General features: G+C 61.6%; 1 protein-coding gene across 3 annotated transcripts in view; it reads right to left on the bottom strand.

The window, feature by feature from the left end:
- Positions 1 to 19,677, bottom strand: part of PDE3A (phosphodiesterase 3A) — a 611,920-nt gene that overhangs the window by 128,474 nt on the left and 463,769 nt on the right. The window lies entirely within an intron of this gene.

The following is a 19,677-nucleotide window of genomic DNA, read 5'->3' as shown; positions in this document are numbered from 1 at the left end:
CAGCTGCAGGATCAGGGGGACTGTGAGACTGCAGACTGAGGGGAGAGCGGGACGCAGCTGCAGGATCAGGGGGACTGTGAGACTGCAGGCTGTGAGGGGAGAGGGGACGCAGCTGCAGGATCAGGGGGACGCAGCTGCAAGATCAGGGGGACTGTGAGACTGCAGGCTGTGAGGGGAGAGGGGGACACAGCTGCAGGATCAGGGGGACTGTGAGACTGCAGGCTGTGAGGGGAGAGGGGGACGCAGCTGCAGGATCAGGGGGACTGTGAGACTGCAGGCTGTGAGGGGAGAGGGGGACGCAGCTGCAGGATCAGGGGGACTGTGAGACTGCAGGCTGTGAGGGGACAGGGGGACGCAGCTGCAGGATCAGGGGGACTGTGAGATTGCAGACTGTGAGGGGAGAGGGGGATGCGGCTGCAGGATCAGGGGGACTGTGAGACTGCAGGCTGTGAGGGGAGAGGGGGACGCAGCTGCAGGATCAGGGGGACTGTGAGACTGCAGGCTGTGAGGGGAGAGGGGGACGCGGCTGCAGGATCAGGGGGACTGTGAGACTGCAGACTGTGAGGGGAGAGGGGGACGCGGCTGCAGGATCAGGGGGACTGTGAGACTGCAGGCTGTGAGGGGAGAGGGGGACGCAGCTGCAGGATCAGGGGGACTGTGAGACTGCAGGCTGTGAGGGGAGAGGGGGACGCAGCTGCAGGATCAGGGGGGACTGTGAGACTGCAGGCTGTGAGGGGAGAGGGGGACGCAGCTGCAGGATCAGGGGGACTGTGAGACTACAGACTGTGAGGGGAAAGGGGGACGCAGCTGCAGGATCAGGGGGACTGTGAGACTGCAGGCTGTGAGGGGAGAGGGGGACGCAGCTGCATGATGAGGGGGACTGTGAGACTGCAGGCTGTGAGGGGAGAGGGGGACGCAGCTGCAGGATCAGGGGGACTGTGAGACTGCAGGCTGTGAGGGGAGAGGGGGACGCAGCTGCAGGATCAGGGGGACTGTGAGACTGCAGGCTGTGAGGGGAGAGGGGGACGCAGCTGCAGGATCAGGGGGACTGTGAGACTGCAGGCTGTGAGGGGAGAGGGGAACGGAGATGCAGTATCAGGGGGTCTGTGAGACTGCAGGCTGTGAGGGGAGAGGGGGACACAGCTGCAGGATCAGGGGGACTGTGAGACTGCAGGCTGTGAGGGGAGAGGGGAACGGAGATGCAGTATCAGGGGGTCTGTGAGACTGCAGGCTGTGAGGGGAGAGGGTGACTGTGGGACTGCAGGCTGTGAGGGGAGAGGGGGACTGTGAGACTGCAGACTGAGGGGAGAGGGGGACGCAGCTGCAGGATCAGGGGGACTGTGAGACTGCAGGCTGTGAGGGGAGAGGGGGACGCAGCTGCAGGATGAGGGGGACTGTGAGACTGCAGGCTGTGAGGGGAGAGGGGGACGCAGCTGCAGGATCAGGGGGACTGTGAGACTGCAGACTGAAGGGAGAGGGGGACGCAGCTGCAGGATCAGGGGGACTGTGAGACTGCAGGCTGTGAGGGGAGAGGGGGACGCAGCTGCAGGATCAGGGGGCCTGTGAGACTGCAGGCTGTGAGAGGAGAGGGGGACGCAGCTGCAGGATCAGGGGGACTGAGACTGCAGGCTGTGAGGGGAGAGGGGGACACAGCTGCAGGATCAGGGGGACTGTGAGACTGCAGGCTGTGAGGGGAGAGGGGACGCAGCTGCAGGATCAGGGGGACTGTGAGACTGCAGGCTGTGAGGGGAGAGGGGACGCAGCTGCAGGATCAGGGGGACTGTGAGACTGCAGACTTAGAGGAGAGGGGGACGCAGCTGCAGGATCAGGGGGACTGTGAGACTGCAGGCTGTGAGGGGAGAGGGGGATGCAGCTGCAGGATCAGGGGGCTGTGAGACTGCAGGCTGTGAGGGGAGAGGGGGACGCAGCTGCAGGATCAGGGGGACTGTGAGACTGCAGACTGAGAGGAGAGGGGGACGCAGCTGCAGGATCAGGGGGACTGTGAGACTGCAGGCTGTGAGGGGAGAGGGGGACGCAGCTGCAGGATCAGGGGGACTGTGAGACTGCAGGCTGTGAGGGGAGAGGGGGACACAGCTGCAGGATCAGGGGGACTGTGAGACTGCAGGCTGTGAGGGGAGAGGGGGACACAGCTGCAGGATCAGGGGGACTGTGAGACTGCAGGCTGTGAGGGGAGAGAGGGTCGCAGCTGCAGGATCAGGGGGCTGTGAGACTGCAGGCTGTGAGGGGAGAGGGGGATGCAGCTGCAGGATCAGGGGGACTGTGAGACTGCAGACTGAGGGGAGAGGGGGACGCAGCTGCAGGATCAGGGGGACTGTGAGACTGCAGACTGTGGGGAGAGGGGGACGCAGCTGCAGGATCAGGGGGACTGTGAGACTGCAGGCTGTAAGGAGAGGGGGACGCAGCTGCAGGATCAGGGGGACTGTGAGACTGCAGGCTGTGAGGGGAGAGGGGGACACAGCTGCAGGATCAGGGGGACTGTGAGACTGCAGGCTGTGAGGGGAGAGGGGGACGCAGCTGCAGGATCAGGGGGACTGTGAGACTGCAGGCTGTGAGGGGAGAGGGGGACGCAGCTGCAGGATCAGGGGGACTGTGAGACTGCAGACTGTGAGGGGAGAGGGGGACGCAGCTGCAGGATCAGGGGGACTGTGAGACTGCAGGCTGTGAGGGGAGAGGGGGACGCAGCTGCAGGATCAGGGGGACTGTGAGACTGCAGGCTGTGAGGGGAGAGGGGGACGCAGCTGCAGGATCAGGGGGACTGTGAGACTGCAGGCTGTGAGGGGAGAGGGGGACGCAGCTGCAGGATCAGGGGGACTGTGAGACTGCAGGCTGTGAGGGGAGAGGGGGACGCAGCTGCAGGATCAGGGGGACTGTGAGACTGCAGACTGTGAGGGGAGAGGGGGACGCAGCTGCAGGATCAGGGGGACTGTGAGACTGCAGACTGTGAAGGGAGAGGGGGACGCAGCTGCAGGATCAGGGGGCCTGTGAGACTGCAGACTGTGAGGGGAGAGGGGGACGCAGCTGCAGGATCAGGGGGACAGCGAGACTGCAGACTGTGAGGGGAGAGGGGGACGCAGCTGCAGGATCAGGGGGACAGCGAGACTGCAGACTGAGGGGAGAGGGGGACGCAGCTGCAGGATCAGGGGGACTGTGAGACTGCAGGCTGTGAGGGGAGAGGGGGACGCAGCTGCAGGATCAGGGGGACAGTGAGACTGCAGGCTGTGAGGGGAGAGGGGGACGCAGCTGCAGGATCAGGGGGACTATGAGACTGCAGGCTGTGAGGGGAGAGGGGGACGCTGCTGCAGGATCAGGGGGACTGTGAGACTGCAGGCTGTGAGGGGAGAGGGGGACGCAGCTGCAGGATCAGGGGGACTATGAAACTGCAGGCTGTGAGGGGAGAGGGGGACGCAGCTGCAGGATCAGGGGGACTGTGAGACTGCAGACTGTGAGGGGAGAGGGGGACGCAGCTGCAGGATCAGGGGGCCTGTGAGACTGCAGGCTGTGAGGGGAGAGGGGGACGCAGCTGCAGGATGAGGGGGACTGTGAGACTGCAGGTTGTGAGGGGAGAGGGGGATGGAGCTGCAGGATCAGGGGGACTGTGAGACTGCAGGCTGTGAGGGGAGAGGGGGATGGAGCTGCAGGATCAGGGGGACTGTGAGACTGCAGGCTGTGAGGGGAGAGGGGGACGCAGCTGCAGGATCAGGGGGCTGTGAGACTGCAGGCTGTGAGGGGAGAGGGGGATGCAGCTGCAGGATCAGGGGGACTGTGAGACTGCAGGCTGTGAGGGGAGAGGGGGACGCAGCTGCAGGATCAGCAGGACTGTGAGACTGCAGGCTGTAAGGAGAGGGGGACGCAGCTGCAGGATCAGGGGGACTGTGAGAATGCAGGCTGTGAGGGGAGAGGGGACGCAGCTGCAGGATCAGCAGGACTGTGAGACTGCAGGCTGTAAGGAGAGGGGGACGCAGCTGCAGGATCAGGGGGACTGTGAGAATGCAGGCTGTGAGGGGAGAGGGGACGCAGCTGCAGGATCAGGGGGACTGTGAGACTGCAGACTGTGAGGGGAGAGGGGGACGCAGCTGCAGGATCAGGGGGACTGTGAGACTGCAGGCTGTGAGGGGAGAGGGGGACACAGCTGCAGGATCAGGGGGGCTGTGAGACTGCAGGCTGTGAGGGGAGAGGGGGACGCAGCTGCAGGATCAGGGGGACTGTGAGACTGCAGGCTGTGAGGGGAGAGGGGGACGCAGCTGCAGGATCAGGGGGACTGTGAGACTGCAGGCTATGAGGGGAGAGGGGGACGCAGCTGCAGGATCAGGGGGACTGTGAGACTACAGGCTGTGAGGGGAGAGGGGGACGCAGCTGCAGGATCAGGGGGACTGTGAGACTGCAGGCTATGAGGGGAGAGGGGGACGCAGCTGCAGGATCAGGGGGACTGTGAGACTACAGGCTGTGAGGGGAGAGGGGGACGGAGCTGCAGGATCAGGGGGACTGTGAGACTGCAGGCTGTGAGGGGAGAGGGGGACGCAGCTGCAGGATCAGGGGGACTGTGAGACTGCAGACTGTGAGGGGAGAGGGGGACGCAGCCGCAGGATCAGGGGGACTGTGAGACTGCAGGCTGTGAGGGGAGAGGGGGACGCAGCTGCAGGATCAGGGGGACTGTGAGACTGCAGGCTGTGAGGGGAGAGGGGGACGCAGCTGCAGGATCAGGGGGACTGTGAGACTGCAGACTGAGGGGAGAGGGGGACACAGCTGCAGGATCAGGGGGACTGTGAGACTGCAGGCTGTGAGGGGAGAGGGGGACACAGCTACAGGATCAGGGGGACTGTGAGACTGCAGGCTGTGAGGGGAGAGGGGGACCCAGCTGCAGGATCAGGGGGACTGTGAGACTGCAGGCTGTGAGGGGAGAGGGGGACGCAGCTGCAGGATCAAGGGGACTGTGAGACTGCAGGCTGTGAGGGGAGAGGGGGACGCAGCTGCAGGATCAGGGGGACTGTGAGACTGCAGGCTGTGAGGGGAGAGGGGTACGCACCTGCAGGATCAGGGGGACTGTGAGACTGCAGGCTGTGAGGGGAGAGGGGGACGCAGCTGCAGGATCAGGGGGACTGTGAGACTGCAGGCTGTGAGGGGAGAGGGGGACGCAGCTGCAGGATCAGGGGGACTGTGAGACTGCAGACTGTGAAGGGAGAGGGGGACGCAGCCGCAGGATCAGGGGGACTGTGAGACTGCAGGCTGTGAGGGGAGAGGGGGACGCAGCTGCAGGATGAGGGGGACTGTGAGACTGCAGGCTGTGAGGGGAGAGGGGGACTGTGAGACTGCAGACTGAAGGGAGAGGGGGACGCAGCTGCAGGATCAGGGGGACTGTGAGACCGCAGGCTGTGAGGGGAGAGGGGGACGCAGCTGCAGGATCAGGGGGACTGTGAGATTGCAGACTGAGAGGAGAGGGGGACGCAGCTGCAGGATCAGGGGGCTGTGAGACTGCAGACTGTGAGGGGAGGGGGACGTAGCTGCAGGATCAGGGGGCCTGTGAGACTGCAGGCTGTGAGGGGAGAGGGGGACGTAGCTGCAGGATCAGGGGGACTGTGAGACTGCAGACTGTGAGGGGAGAGGGGGACGCAGCTGCAGGATCAGGGGGACTGTGAGACTGCAGGCTGTGAGGGGAGAGGGGGATGGAGCTGCAGGATCAGGGGGACTGTGAGACTGCAGGCTGTGAGGGGAGAGGGGGACGCAGCTGCAGGATCAGGGGGACTGTGAGACTGCAAGCTGTGAGGGGAGAGAGGGACGCAGCTGCAGGATCAGGGGGCTGTGAGACTGCAGACTGTGAGGGGAGAGGGGGACGCAGCTGCAGGATCAGGGGGACTGTGAGACTGCAGGCTGTGAGGGGAGAGAGGGACGCAGCTGCAGGATCAGGGGGACTGTGAGACTGCAGGCTGTGAGGGGAGAGGGGGACGTAGCTGCAGGATCAGGGGGACCGAGACTGCAGGCTGTGAGGGGAGAGGGGGATGGAGCTGCAGGATCAGGGGGACTGTGAGACTGCAGGCTGTGAGGGGAGAGGGGGACGCAGCTGCAGGATCAGGGGGACTGTGAGACTGCAGGCTGTGAGGGGAGAGAGGGACGCAGCTGCAGGATCAGGGGGCTGTGAGACTGCAGACTGTGAGGGGAGAGGGGGACGCAGCTGCAGGATCAGGGGGACTGTGAGACTGCAGGCTGTGAGGGGAGAGGGGGACGCAGCTGCAGGATCAGGGGGCTGTGAGACTGCAGGCTGTGAGGGGAGAGGGGGATGCAGCTGCAGGATCAGGGGGACTGTGAGACTGCAGACTGAGGGGAGAGGGGGACGCAGCTGCAGGATCAGGGGGACTGTGAGACTGCAGACTGTGGGGAGAGGGGGACGCAGCTGCAGGATCAGCAGGACTGTGAGACTGCAGGCTGTAAGGAGAGGGGGACGCAGCTGCAGGATCAGGGGGACTGTGAGACTGCAGGCTGTGAGGGGAGAGGGGGACACAGCTGCAGGATCAGGGGGACTGTGAGACTGCAGGCTGTGAGGGGAGAGGGGGACGCAGCTGCAGGATCAGGGGGACTGTGAGACTGCAGGCTGTGAGGGGAGAGGGGGACGCAGCTGCAGGATCAGGGGGACTGTGAGACTGCAGGCTATGAGGGGAGAGGGGGACGCAGCTGCAGGATCAGGGGGACTGTGAGACTACAGGCTGTGAGGGGAGAGGGGGACGCAGCTGCAGGATCAGGGGGACTGTGAGACTGCAGGCTGTGAGGGGAGAGGGGGACGCAGCTGCAGGATCAGGGGGACTGTGAGAATGCAGGCTGTGAGGGGAGAGGGGGACGCAGCTGCAGGATCAGGGGGACTGTGAGACTGCAGGCTGTGAGGGGAGAGGGGGACGCAGCTGCAGGATCAGGGGGACTGTGAGACTGCAGACTGTGAGGGGAGAGGGGGACGCAGCCGCAGGATCAGGGAGACTGTGAGACTGCAGGCTGTGAGGGGAGAGGGGGACGCAGCTGCAGGATCAGGGGGACTGTGAGACTGCAGGCTGTGAGGGGAGAGGGGGACGCAGCTGCAGGATCAGGGGGACTGTGAGACTGCAGACTGAGGGGAGAGGGGGACACAGCTGCAGGATCAGGGGGACTGTGAGACTGCAGGCTGTGAGGGGAGAGGGGGACCCAGCTGCAGGATCAGGGGGACTGTGAGACTGCAGGCTGTGAGGGGAGAGGGGGACGCAGCTGCAGGATCAGGGGGACTGTGAGACTGCAGGCTGTGAGGGGAGAGGGGGACGCAGCTGCAGGATCAGGGGGACTGTGAGACTGCAGGCTGTGAGGGGAGAGGGGGACGCAGCTGCAGGATCAGGGGGACTGTGAGACTGCAGGCTGTGAGGGGAGAGGGGGACGCAGCTGCAGGATCAGGGGGACTGTGAGACTGCAGGCTGTGAGGGGAGAGGGGGACGCAGCTGCAGGATCAGGGGGACTGTGAGACTGCAGACTGTGAGGGGAGAGGGGGATGGAGCTGCAGGATCAGGGGGACAGTGAGACTGCAGGCTGTGAGGGGAGAGGGGGATGGAGCTGCAGGATCAGGGGGACTGTGAGACTGCAGGCTGTGAGGGGAGAGGGGGACGCAGCTGCAGGATCAGGGGGACTGTGAGACTGCAGGCTGTGAGGGGAGAGCGGGACGCAGCTGCAGGATCAGGGGGCTGTGAGACTGCAGACTGTGAGGGGAGAGGGGGACGCAGCTGCAGGATCAGGGGGACTGTGAGACTGCAGGCTGTGAGGGGAGAGAGGGACGCAGCTGCAGGATCAGGGGGACTGTGAGACTGCAGGCTGTGAGGGGAGAGGGGGACGTAGCTGCAGGATCAGGGGGACTGAGACTGCAGGCTGTGAGGGGAGAGGGGGATGGAGCTGCAGGATCAGGGGGACTGAGACTGCAGGCTGTGAGGGGAGAGGGGGACGCAGCTGCAGGATCAGGGGGACTGTGAGACTGCAGGCTGTGAGGGGAGAGAGGGACGCAGCTGCAGGATCAGGGGGCTGTGAGACTGCAGACTGTGAGGGGAGAGGGGGACGCAGCTGCAGGATCAGGGGGACTGTGAGACTGCAGGCTGTGAGGGGAGAGAGGGACGCAGCTGCAGGATCAGGGGGCTGTGAGACTGCAGGCTGTGAGGGGAGAGGGGGATGCAGCTGCAGGATCAGGGGGACTGTGAGACTGCAGACTGTGAGGGGAGAGGGGGACGAAGCTGCAGGATCAGGGGGACTGTGAGACTGCAGACTGTGAGGGGAGAGGGGGACGCAGCTGCAGGATCAGGGGGACTGTGAGACTGCAGGCTGTGAGGGGAGAGGGGGACGCAGCTGCAGGATCAGGGGGACTGTGAGACTGCAGGCTGTGAGGGGAGAGGGGGACGCAGCTGCAGGATCAGGGGGACTGAGACTGCAGGCTGTAAGGAGAGGGGGACGCAGCTGCAGGATCAGGGGGACTGTGAGACTGCAGGCTGTGAGGGGAGAGGGGGACACAGCTGCAGGATCAGGGGGACTGTGAGACTGCAGGCTGTGAGGGGAGAGGGGGACGCAGCTGCAGGATCAGGGGGACTGTGAGACTGCAGGCTGTGAGGGGAGAGGGGGACGCAGCTGCAGGATCAGGGGGACTGTGAGACTGCAGGCTGTGAGGGGAGAGGGGGACGCAGCTGCAGGATCAGGGGGACTGTGAGACTGCAGACTGTGAGGGGAGAGGGGGACGCAGCTGCAGGATCAGGGGGACTGTGAGACTGCAGACTGTGAGGGGAGAGGGGGACGCAGCTGCAGGATCAGGGGGCCTGTGAGACTGCAGACTGTGAGGGGAGAGGGGGACGCAGCTGCAGGATCAGGGGGACAGCGAGACTGCAGACTGTGAGGGGAGAGGGGGACGCAGCTGCAGGATCAGGGGGACAGCGAGACTGCAGACTGAGGGGAGAGGGGGACGCAGCTGCAGGATCAGGGGGACTGTGAGACTGCAGGCTGTGAGGGGAGAGGGGGACGCAGCTGCAGGATCAGGGGGACAGTGAGACTGCAGGCTGTGAGGGGAGAGGGGGACGCAGCTGCAGGATCAGGGGGACTATGAGACTGCAGGCTGTGAGGGGAGAGGGGGACGCAGCTGCAGGATCAGGGGGACTATGAAACTGCAGGCTGTGAGGGGAGAGGGGGATGCAGCTGCAGGATCAGGGGGACTATGAGACTGCAGGCTGTGAGGGGAGAGGGGGACGCAGCTGCAGGATCAGGGGAACTGAGACTGCAGACTGTGAGGGGAGAGGGGGACGCAGCTGCAGGATCAGGGGGCCTGTGAGACTGCAGACTGTGAGGGGAGAGGGGGACGCAGCTGCAGGATCAGGGGGCCTGTGAGACTGCAGGCTGTGAGGGGAGAGGGGGACGCAGCTGCAGGATCAGGGGGACTGTGAGACTGCAGATTGTGAGGGGAGAGGGGGATGGAGCTGCAGGATGAGGGGGACTGTGAGACTGCAGGCTGTGAGGGGAGAGGGGGATGGAGCTGCAGGATCAGGGGGACTGTGAGACTGCAGGCTGTGAGGGGAGAGGGGGACGCAGCTGCAGGATCAGGGGGCTGTGAGACTGCAGGCTGTGAGGGGAGAGGGGGATGCAGCTGCAGGATCAGGGGGACTGTGAGACTGCAGACTGAGGGGAGAGGGGGACGCAGCTGCAGGATCAGGGGGACTGTGAGACTGCAGACTGAGGGGAGAGGGGGACGCAGCTGCAGGATCAGCAGGACTGTGAGACTGCAGGCTGTAAGGAGAGGGGGACGCAGCTGCAGGATCAGGGGGACTGTGAGACTGCAGGCTGTGAGGGGAGAGGGGGACACAGCTGCAGGATCAGGGGGACTGTGAGACTGCAGGCTGTGAGGGGAGAGGGGGACGCAGCTGCAGGATCAGGGGGACTGTGAGACTGCAGGCTGTGAGGGGAGAGGGGGACGCAGCTGCAGGATCAGGGGGACTGTGAGACTGCAGGCTATGAGGGGAGAGGGGGACGCAGCTGCAGGATCAGGGGGACTGTGAGACTGCAGGCTGTGAGGGGAGAGGGGGACGCAGCTGCAGGATCAGGGAGACTGTGAGACTGCAGGCTGTGAGGGGAGAGGGGGACGCAGCTGCAGGATCAGGGGGACTGTGAGAATGCAGGCTGTGAGGGGAGAGGGGGACGCAGCTGCAGGATCAGGGGGACTGTGAGACTGCAGGCTGTGAGGGGAGAGGGGGACGCAGCTGCAGGATCAGGGGGACTGTGAGACTGCAGACTGTGAGGGGAGAGGGGGACGCAGCCGCAGGATCAGGGGGACTGTGAGACTGCAGGCTGTGAGGGGAGAGGGGGACGCAGCTGCAGGATCAGGGGGACTGTGAGACTGCAGGCTGTGAGGGGAGAGGGGGACACAGCTGCAGGATCAGGGGGACTGTGAGACTGCAGGCTGTGAGGGGAGAGGGGGACCCAGCTGCAGGATCAGGGGGACTGTGAGACTGCAGGCTGTGAGGGGAGAGGGGGACGCAGCTGCAGGATCAGGGGGACTGTGAGACTGCAGGCTGTGAGGGGAGAGGGGGACGCAGCTGCAGGATCAGGGGGACTGTGAGACTGCAGGCTATGAGGGGAGAGGGGGACGCAGCTGCAGGATCAGGGGGACTGTGAGACTGCAGGCTGTGAGGGGAGAGGGGGACGCAGCTGCAGGATCAGGGAGACTGTGAGACTGCAGGCTGTGAGGGGAGAGGGGGACGCAGCTGCAGGATCAGGGGGACTGTGAGAATGCAGGCTGTGAGGGGAGAGGGGGACGCAGCTGCAGGATCAGGGGGACTGTGAGACTGCAGGCTGTGAGGGGAGAGGGGGACGCAGCTGCAGGATCAGGGGGACTGTGAGACTGCAGACTGTGAGGGGAGAGGGGGACGCAGCCGCAGGATCAGGGGGACTGTGAGACTGCAGGCTGTGAGGGGAGAGGGGGACGCAGCTGCAGGATCAGGGGGACTGTGAGACTGCAGGCTGTGAGGGGAGAGGGGGACACAGCTGCAGGATCAGGGGGACTGTGAGACTGCAGGCTGTGAGGGGAGAGGGGGACCCAGCTGCAGGATCAGGGGGACTGTGAGACTGCAGGCTGTGAGGGGAGAGGGGGACGCAGCTGCAGGATCAGGGGGACTGTGAGACTGCAGGCTGTGAGGGGAGAGGGGGACGCAGCTGCAGGATCAGGGGGACTGTGAGACTGCAGGCTGTGAGGGGAGAGGGGGACGCAGCTGCAGGATCAGGGGGACTGTGAGACTGCAGGCTGTAAGGGGAGAGGGGGACTGTGAGACTGCAGACTGAAGGGAGAGGGGGACGCAGCTGCAGGATCAGGGGGACTGTGAGACTGCAGGCTGTGAGGGGAGAGGGGGACGCAGCTGCAGGATCAGGGGGACTGTGAGATTGCAGACTGAGAGGAGAGGGGGACGCAGCTGCAGGATCAGGGGGACTGTGAGACTGCAGGCTGTGAGGGGAGAGGGGGACGCAGCTGCAGGATCAGGGGGCTGTGAGACTGCAGGCTGTGAGGGGAGAGGGGGACGCAGCTGCAGGATCAGGGGGCTGTGAGACTGCAGGCTGTGAGGTGAGAGGGGACGCAGCTGCAGAATCAGGGGGACTGTGAGACTGCAGGCTGTGAGGGGAGAGGGGACGCAGCTGCAGGATCAGGGGGACTGTGAGACTGCAGGCTGTGAGGGGAGAGGGGGACGCAGCTGCAGGATCAGGGGGACTGTGAGACTGCAGGCTGTGAGGGGAGAGGGGGACGCAGCTGCAGGATCAGTGGGACTGTGAGACTGCAGACTGTGAGGGGAGAGGGGGACGGAGCTGCAGGATCAGGGGGACTGTGAGACTGCAGACTGTGAGGGGAGAGGGGGACGGAGCTGCAGGATCAGGGGGACTGTGAGACTGCAGGCTGTGAGGGGAGAGGGGGACACAGCTGCAGGATCAGGGGGACTGTGAGACTGCAGGCTGTGAGGGGAGAGGGGGACGCAGCTGCAGGATCAGGGGGCCTGTGAGACTGCAGACTGTGAGGGGAGAGGGGGACGGAGCTGCAGGATCAGGGGGCCTGTGAGACTGCAGGCTGTGAGGGGAGAGGGGGACGTAGCTGCAGGATCAGGGGGACTGTGAGACTGCAGGCTGTGAGGGGAGAGGGGGACGCAGCTGCAGGATCAGGGGGACTGTGAGACTGCAGACTGTGAGGGGAGAGAGGGACGCAGCTGCAGGATCAGGGGGACTGTGAGATTGCAGACTGTGAGGGGAGAGGGGGACGCAGCTGCAGGATCAGGGGGACTGTGAGACTGCAGACTGTGAGGGGAGAGAGGGACGCAGCTGCAGGATCAGGGGGACTGTGAGATTGCAGACTGTGAGGGGAGAGGGGGACGCAGCTGCAGGATCAGGGGGACTGTGAGACTGCAGGCTGTGAGGGGAGAGGGGGACGCAGCTGCAGGATCAGGGGGACTGTGAGACTGCAGGCTGTGAGGGGAGAGGGGGACGCAGCTGCAGGATCAGGGGGACTGTGAGACTGCAGGCTGTGAGGGGAGAGGGGGACACAGCTGCAGGATCAGGGGGACTGTGAGACTGCATACTCTGGGGGGATACAGTGCATTGTATTCAGGGCAAAAACAAGAGCCCCCACAAATTCTGCACATGGAAGGCGACGACCGAAATAAAAAGTCACTGCAGATTTCCCCCCGATCTCCTCCAAGCTGCAGATGTTGTCCGGACCACCGATCATGAGGACTGGTCTGTGCAGAGGATCCTACAGAACATGCGGATGAGCGTCCCCCCGAGAGCAGCAGCTGGAAATGATGGGGATGATGATACCCATACTGGTATTAGCGGAGCAGACATCTGGAGGGGGCACATACTTTCCCACAACATTCCTGGCAGCTGAAGGGTTAATGAGCAGCAGTTCACATTTAATCAATTGCCATGTAATTAACTTCCTAGAGAGACGAGCGGCGATTTAATATCCGAAGGAAATCATTAACTAGATGACATCAAACTGAACCCGGAGCTGAACTCCCAGGAGGAAGGAGTGATGGGAAAACAAGGTGGGGGGTACAAGCCGGCCCCCGAGAGCACAGCGCCCCCGACAGGACAGTGCCCCTTACAGGACAGCGTCCCCTACAGGACAGCACCCCATACAGGACAGCGCCCCATACAGGACAGCGCCCCATACAGGACAGTGCGCCCCCTACAGGACAGTGCCCCCTACAGGACAGCACCCCATACAGGACAGCGCCCACTACAGGACAGCGCCCACTACAGGACAGCGCCCCCGACAGGACAGCGCCCCCTACAGGACAGCACCCCATACAGGACAGCGCCCACTACAGGACAGCGCCCACTACAGGACAGCGCCCACTACAGGACAGTGCCCCTTACAGGACAGCGTCCCCTACAGGACAGCACCCCATACAGGACAGCGCCCCATACAGGACAGTGCGCCCCCTACAGGACAGTGCCCCCTACAGGAGAGCGTCCCCTACAGGACAGCGCCCCCTACAGGACAGTGCCCCATACAGGACAGCGCCCCCTACAGGACAGCGCCCCCTACAGGACAGCGCCCCATACAGGACAGCACCCACTACAGGACAGCGCCCCATACAGGACAGCACCCCATACAGGACAGCGCCCACTACAGGACAGCACCCCATACAGGACAGCGCCCCATACAGGACAGCACCCACTACAGGACAGCGCCCCATACAGGACAGCACCCCATACAGGACAGCGCCCACTACAGGACAGCACCCCATACAGGACAGCGCCCCATACAGGACAGCGCCCCATACAGGACAGCACCCCATACAGGACAGCGCCCACTACAGGACAGCACCCCATACAGCACAGTGCGCCCCCTACAGGACAGAACGCCCTACAAGATAGTGGCCCCCTACAGGACAGCGCCGCCTAGAGCACAGTGCGCCCCTTACAGGACAGCGCCCCGTAGAGCACATCGCCCCCTACAGGACAGGAATCACTACAGGACAGCGCCCCTCACAGCACAGTGCACCCCCTACAGGACAGTGTGCCCCATACAGGACAGCACCGCCTAGAGCACAGTGCGCCCCCTACAATACAGCGCCCCTTACAGGACAGTGCCCCGTAGAGCACAGCGCCCCCTACAGGACAGGAAACCCTACAGGACAGCGCCCCATACAGGACAGCGTCCCCTACAGGACAGTGCACCCTCTAAAGCAGGGTTCCCCAACTCCAGTCCTCAAGGCCCACCAACAGGTCATGTTTTCAGGATTTCCTTAGTATTGCACAGGTGATAATTACATCACCTGCACAGGCAATAATTCCATCACCTGTGCAATACTAAGGAAATCCTGAAAACATGACCTGTTGGTGGGCCTTGAGGACTGGAGTTGGGGAACCCTGCTCTAAAGGACAGGATGATATATTATAACAAGGAGACGAAATACAAAGAGGAGACATAATAGAGAAAGATCATATAACTGATGGTTCATACAACAGCTGCAGGCTTATACTGTCACTGTGCTGAGCAGACAGCAGGTGGCGCTGTGCTCACTGCTGCAGGGTGTTGATGTGTGTGCAGCTCCTCTCCACACTGCACTGTATGACCGCTCTGCTCTTCCTTATGTCAGCTCTTTCCTGTATCCTCCATGCTGTGGTGATGCAGATAACGATTACTGCACGTCCCGAGGAAACAGATCATTCTCCCACAATGTCTGAGCTGTGCTGAAAACTGCAACTAGTCAAGTGCAAGACATTGAAAGAAAGAGCACAGCGCGGCAGAGAGAAAGAGCACAGCACAGAGAGAAAGAGCACAGCGCGGCAGAGAGAAAGAGCACAGCGCGGCAGAGAGAAAGAGCACAGCGCGGCAGAGAGAAAGAGCACAGCGCGGCAGAGAGAAAGAGCACAGCGCGGCAGAGAGAAAGAGCACAGCGCGGCAGAGAGAAAGAGCACAGCGCGGCAGAGAGAAAGAGCACAGCGCGGCAGAGAGAAAGAGCACAGCGCGGCAGAGAGAAAGAGCACAGCGCGGCAGAGAGAAAGAGCACAGCGCGGCAGAGAGAAAGAGCACAGCGCGGCAGAGAGAAAGAGCACAGCGCGGCAGAGAGAAAGAGCACAGCGCGGCAGAGAGAAAGAGCACAGCGCGGCAGAGAGAAAGAGCACAGCGCGGCAGAGAGAAAGAGCACAGCGCGGCAGAGAGAATGAGCACAGCGCGGCAGAGAGAAAGAGCACAGCGCGGCAGAGAGAAGGAGCACAGCGCGGCAGAGAGAAGGAGCACAGCGCGGCAGAGAGAAAGAGCACAGCGCGGCAGAGAGAAAGAGCACAGCGCGGCAGAGAGAAAGAGCACAGCGCGGCAGAGAGAAAGAGCACAGCACAGAGAGAAAGAGCACAGCACGACAGAGAGAAAGAGCACAGCACAGAGAGAAAGAGCACAGCGCGGAGAGAAAGAGCACAGCGCGGAGAGAAAGAGCACAGCGCGGAGAGAAAGAGCACAGCGCGGCAGAGAGAAAGAGCACAGCACAGCAGAGAGAAAGAGCACAGCGCGGCAGAGAGAAAGAGCACAGCACGGCAGAGAGAAAGAGCACAGCACGGCAGAGAGAAAGAGCACAGCACGGCAGAGAGAAAGAGCACAGCGCGGCAGAGAGAGAGCACAGCGCGACAGAGAGAAAGAGCACAGCACGACAGAGAGAAAGAGCACAGCACAGAGAGAAAGAGCACAGCGCGGCAGAGAGAAAGAGCACAGCGCGGCAGAGAAAGATCACAGCGCAGAGAGAAAGAGCACAGCACAGCAGAGAGAAAGAGCACAGCACAGCAGAGAGAAAGAGCACAGCACAGCAGAGAGAAAGAGCACAGCGCGGCAGAGAGAAAGAGCACAGCACGGCAGAGAGAGAGCACAGCGCGGCAGAGAGAAAGAGCACAGCGCGGCAGAGAGAAAGAGCACAGCGCGGCAGAGAGAAAGAGCACAGCGCGGCAGAGAGAAAGAGCACAGCGCGGCAGAGAGAAAGAGCACAGCGCGGCAGAGAGAAAGAGCACAGCGCGGCAGAGAGAAAGAGCACAGCGCGGCAGAGAGAAAGAGCACAGCGCGGCAGAGAGAAAGAGCACAGCGCGGCAGAGAGAAAGAGCACAGCGCGGCAGAGAGAAAGAGCACAGCGCGGCAGAGAGAAAGAGCACAGCGCGGCAGAGAGAAAGAGCACAGCGCGGCAGAGAGAAAGAGCACAGCGCGGCAGAGAGAAAGAGCACAGCGCGGCAGAGAGAAAGAGCACAGCGCGGCAGAGAGAAAGAGCACAGCGCGGCAGAGAGGAAGAGCACAGCGCGGCAGAGAGAAAGAGCACAGCGCGGCAGAGAGAAAGAGCACAGCGCGGCAGAGAGAAAGAGCACAGCGCGGCAGAGAGAAAGAGCACAGCGCGGCAGAGAGAAAGAGCACAGCGCGGCAGAGAGAAAGAGCACAGCGCGGCAGAGAGAAAGAGCACAGCGCGGCAGAGAGAAAGAGCACAGCGCGGCAGAGAGAAAGAGCACAGCGCGGCAGAGAGAAAGAGCACAGCGCGGCAGAGAGAAAGAGCACAGCGCGGCAGAGAGAAAGAGCACAGCGCGGCAGAGAGAAAGAGCACAGCGCGGCAGAGAGAAAGAGCACAGCGCGGCAGAGAGAAAGAGCACAGCGCGGCAGAGAGAAAGAGCACAGCGCGGCAGAGAGAAAGAGCACAGCGCGGCAGAGAGAAAGAGCACAGCGCGGCAGAGAGAAAGAGCACAGCGCGGCAGAGAGAAAGAGCACAGCGCGGCAGAGAGAAAGAGCACAGCGCGGCAGAGAGAAAGAGCACAGCGCGGCAGAGAGAAAGAGCACAGCGCGGCAGAGAGAAAGAGCACAGCGCGGCAGAGAGAAAGAGCACAGCGCGGCAGAGAGAAAGAGCACAGCGCGGCAGAGAGAAAGAGCACAGCGCGGCAGAGAGAAAGAGCACAGCGCGGCAGAGAGAAAGAGCACAGCGCGGCAGAGAGAAAGAGCACAGCGCGGCAGAGAGAAAGAGCACAGCGCGGCAGAGAGAAAGAGCACAGCGCGGCAGAGAGAAAGAGCACAGCGCGGCAGAGAGAAAGAGCACAGCGCGGCAGAGAGAAAGAGCACAGCGCGGCAGAGAGAAAGAGCACAGCGCGGCAGAGAGAAAGAGCACAGCGCGGCAGAGAGAAAGAGCACAGCGCGGCAGAGAGAAAGAGCACAGCGCGGCAGAGAGAAAGAGCACAGCGCGGCAGAGAGAAAGAGCACAGCGCGGCAGAGAGAAAGAGCACAGCGCGGCAGAGAGAAAGAGCACAGCGCGGCAGAGAGAAAGAGCACAGCGCGGCAGAGAGAAAGAGCACAGCGCGGCAGAGAGAAAGAGCACAGCGCGGCAGAGAGAAAGAGCACAGCGCGGCAGAGAGAAAGAGCACAGCACGGCAGAGAGAAAGAGCACAGCACGGCAGAGAGAAAAAGCACAGCACGGCAGAGAGAAAGAGCACAGCACGGCAGAGAGAAAGAGCACAGCACGGCAGAGAGAAAGAGCACAGCACGGCAGAGAGAAAGAGCACAGCACGGCAGAGAGAAAGAGCACAGCACGGCAGAGAGAAAGAGCACAGCACGGCAGAGAGAAAGAGCACAGCACGGCAGAGAGAAAGAGCACAGCACGGCAGAGAGAAAGAGCACAGCACGGCAGAGAGAAAGAGCACAGCACGGCAGAGAGAAAGAGCACAGCACGGCAGAGAGAAAGAGCACAGCACGGCAGAGAGAAAGAGCACAGCGCAGAGAGAAAGAGCTCAGCGCAGAGAGAAAGAGCACAGCACGGCAGAGAGAAAGAGCACAGCACGGCAGAGAGAAAGAGCACAGCACGGCAGAGAGAAAGAGCACAGCGCAGAGAGAAAGAGCACAGCGCAGAGAGAAAGAGCACGGCGCAGAGAGAAAGAGCACAGCACAGAGAGAAAGAGCACAGCACAGAGAGAAAGAGCACAGCGCAGAGAGGTGGGGTGTACTACAAAAGCTGCACGAGAGCCGGGCTAATCAGCAAGTTATACCTGCTAAGGAAACTGCAAAAGCTGCACGAGAGCCGGGCTAATCAGCAAGTTATACCTGCTAAGGAAACTGCAAAAGCTGCACGAGAGCCAGGCTAATCTGCAAGTTATACCTGCTAAGGAAACTGCAAAAGCTGCGAGAGCCGGGCTAATCAGCAAGTTATACCTGCTAAGGAAACTGCAAAAGCTGCACGAGAGTTGAGCTAATCAGTAAGTTATACCTGCTAAGGAAACTGCAAAATCAGCGCGAGAGCCGAGCTAATCAGGAAGTTATACCTGCTAAGGAAACTACAAAAGCTGCACGAGAGCCGGGCTAATCAGGAAGTTATACCTGCTAAGGAAACTACAAAAGCTGCACGAGAGCCGGGCTAATCAGCAAGTTATATTTGCTAAGGAAACTACAAAAGCTGCGCGAGAGCCAGGCTAATCAGCAAGTTATACCTGCTAAGGAAACTGCAAAAGCTGCACGAGAGCCAGGCTAATCAGCAAGTTATACCTGCTAAGGAAACTGCAAAAGCTGCGAGAGCCGGGCTAATCAGCAAGTTATACCTGCTAAGGAAACTGCAAAAGCTGCACGAGAGCCGGGCTAATCAGCAAGTTATACCTGCTAAGGAAACTGCAAAAGCTACACGAGAGCCAGGCTAATCAGCAAGTTATACCTGCTAAGGAAACAGCAAAAGCTGCACGAGAGCCGGGCTAATCAGCAAGTTATACCTGCTAAGGAAACTGCAAAAGCTACACGAGAGCTGAGCTAATCAGTAAGTTATACCTGCTAAGGAAACTGCAAAATCAGCGCGAGAGCCGAGCTAATCAGGAAGTTATACCTGCTAAGGAAACTACAAAAGCTGCACGAGAGCCGGGCTAATCAGCAAGTTATACCTGCTAAGGAAACTGCAAAAGCTGCACGAGAGCCGGGCTAATCAGCAAGTTATACCTGCTAAGGAAACTGCAAATTGAGACTCAGCAAAGAGAGGGATAAATCCAATCCTGGAAGTGATCACAAAACTGAGATCAGTGGGTGAGGATATAGAAGACGGCCATGCTGCAGCCATGCTGCTCTGCAGGTTACCTGACACATATAGTGCACGGATTACTGCACTAGAGACGAAGCCTGAGATAAACCGGACACTAGACTTCGTAAAGACCCGGCTCATAGATGAATAACAGAAGGAACGTGTGCCAGACTCCACAGAAAGCGACAGACACAAGGTCGCACAAGAAGGGAACCAGAACATGTTTCTGATGCCACAAAAAGGGACACGAGGAGAAACTCCTCAACATTGAAAGTGCAACTGTAAGAAGCAAAAGTCCAGGAGTTCTGGAAATCACAGGATGGCGACAAGTTACAGGGAAGCGGCCAGCTGATTCATGCTGCCCAAACTGCGAGCAGCATGAATCAGAACCTGGCTGTACAACTCAGGTCAGGTTCATATTTCTGTGAAATGCTATAACTTTTCAGAGAAAATATATTTTAAAGTTTCAGCCAGGGACCAAAGCCAGAGACCAGATTAGTCCGGTTATGGCCCCAGCCGGCTTCTATCAGCAGCGCTGCAGGTTCCTGACAGGTCTGTCCATCATGCGTGTGCCTAGGGAAAGACCTGTCAATTACCTGGAGCAGGGAAGAGCAGACAGGGGGCCGAGCCAGACTCGTCA

The sequence above is a fragment of the Phyllobates terribilis genome, unplaced genomic scaffold (genome assembly GCF_046119375.1).
Source record: "Phyllobates terribilis strain yellow unplaced genomic scaffold, ASM4611937v1 Scaffold_10__3_contigs__length_209671492, whole genome shotgun sequence".
NCBI lineage: Eukaryota > Metazoa > Chordata > Amphibia > Anura > Dendrobatidae > Phyllobates > Phyllobates terribilis.
The sequence above is the reverse complement of the archived record's forward strand: the minus strand, read 5'-3'. Positions and strand labels throughout refer to the sequence as shown.